Source organism: Echinops telfairi, unplaced genomic scaffold, assembly GCF_000313985.2.
Source record: "Echinops telfairi isolate 266 unplaced genomic scaffold, ASM31398v2 ScPeMD7_7459;HRSCAF=8497, whole genome shotgun sequence".
NCBI lineage: Eukaryota > Metazoa > Chordata > Mammalia > Afrosoricida > Tenrecidae > Echinops > Echinops telfairi.
In genome coordinates this window covers 2,635,356-2,637,523 of record NW_022111359.1, presented here as the reverse complement: position 1 = coordinate 2,637,523, position 2,168 = coordinate 2,635,356, and positions in this window count along the sequence as shown.

Here is a 2,168-nt window from a genome sequence, read left to right as displayed (position 1 = left end):
TTTCCGTATAGGAAATCTAGAGACAACTGGCGAATGGCTTATTAGGGATACGGAGGGGAGGGTGAAGGGAAGTGGAGAGCTAGTAAGTACAGGAAGGAAGAAAGTGTTTCAAAATTGATTCTAGTGATGATTACACAATGCTTCTTAACGTGACCAAACTATGAAAGTGTATGATATGTGAATACAACATTAAAAAAGCAACAACATCCTAGCGTCAGCGAGATGGAATGAGCTAGCTCTGGCCTTCTGAATCAGAGAATTATGTGGTTGACTATGCTGGAAATGACACCATCAAGAGGAATGGCCTTGCATTCACTGTCAAAAGGGACATTTCAATATCTAACTTGAAGTAATAGGATTATATCTATCCGCCTACAGGGATATCCAATCAATACAACTCTTATTAAAATGTATGCATCAAGCTAATGACGAAGAAATTAAGGAATTCTACTAATTACTTCCATCTGAAATCGACCAAACATGCGATCAAGATGCACTGAAAATGAACTATTGGCGAGTGGAATGCAGAAGCTGGGAACGAAATGGAAGGAAAGTAGTTTGAAAATACGGTCTTGGTGATGCAACACAGCTGGAGATCGCAGGGTACAAGCTGGCCGACTACGGCCCAGCAAGTGACCGTTTTCAACATCACACATGTGGACTTCTCCAGACGGATACACAGAAAGCAAACTGACGACGTCTCTGGGAAGAGACTGCAGAGAAGGTCAATGTCAGCAGCTAAAACCAGGCTAGGGGCTGACCGAGGAGCAGCCCATCCACTGCTCGTATATAAGTTAAGCCTGGAGTTGAAGAAAATTAAAACAAGCCCACGAGAGCCCAAACACAACCTCGAATTTATTCCACCTGGATTTCGAGAACCTCTCATGGGCAGGTGCACCACAGGGAACACTATGCTAAGGACAAGACCCGGTGAGCTGTGGGAGGACATGGCGACCATTCACGTTTTCATTCACAGAGAAAGCAAAGGGTCCAGAAAAAGCCAGGAAAGAAAGAGAAGATCCAAGTGTATGTCAGAAGAGACCATGACACTTGCTCTCAATCTGACAACAGCTAAGGAAAATGCAAGAAATGATAAAATCAAAGAGATGACAAAAAATTTCAAAGGGCAGCTTCAAAAGGCAAAATAAAACATTATAATAAAATGTGCAAAGACCTAGAGTTAGAAAACCAAAAAGGAAGAACACACGCAGCAAATCATAAACTGGAAGGGCTTAAAAAATCCCAAGCCTTGAGTGCAATATTGAAAGATTCTCTGGGCGAAACAGAGATGCAGGAAGCATCGAAACAGAAGATGGAAAGAATATTAAGCGTCACTGTGCCAAAAAGAACTAGTCGACATGCAACCATTGCAAGAGGCAGCATTTGAGGAATTAGTGGTACTGAACGAAGTCCAAGCGCACGGAAAGCATTGGCCAAAAGCAAACCAAAGATGCTGCCATCGGGTCGATGCCGACTCACAGCGACACTACTGGACAGAGTGCACCTGCCAACTCTGTAGGACAGGCAGAGAATCTCGTCTTTCGCCCTCGAAGCAGCTGGTGGTTTTGAACTGTGGACCTTCCTGATCACAGCCCAGCATATAGCCAAAAACAAGGCTCCGGAAATTGATGGAATACAAACTGAAAAGTTTCAACAAGCAGATGAAGGGCTGGAAGCACAAATGCCAAGACATTTGGAAGACAAGCTAGCTGGTCAACTGACTGAGAGATCCATATTTGTACCCATTCCAAAGAAAGTGACCTAACAGAATGTTCAAATTACAGAATAAAAAATAAAATATATAGGACAATATCATTGATAGCACCTGCAATTACAACTTTGCGTAAGGTCATCCAACAATGGCGGCAGCAGTACATTGACAGGGAGCTGCTAGAGGATCAGGCCGGATTCACAAGAGGACGTGGAACAAGGGACATCATTGCTGATGTCAGACAGATCTGGGCTGAAAGCAGAGAGTACCAAAAAAGTGTTAACTTGTGTTCTTTTATTATGTTAGATATTTGACTATGTGAATCATAACAAAGTATGGATAACCTTGAGGAGAATGGGAATTCCAGAACACTTTACTTCACCGTGCTTATTGGGGAAGCTGTACATGGATCAAGAGGCAGTTGTGCGAACAGAACAGGAATACGACATGGTTTGAA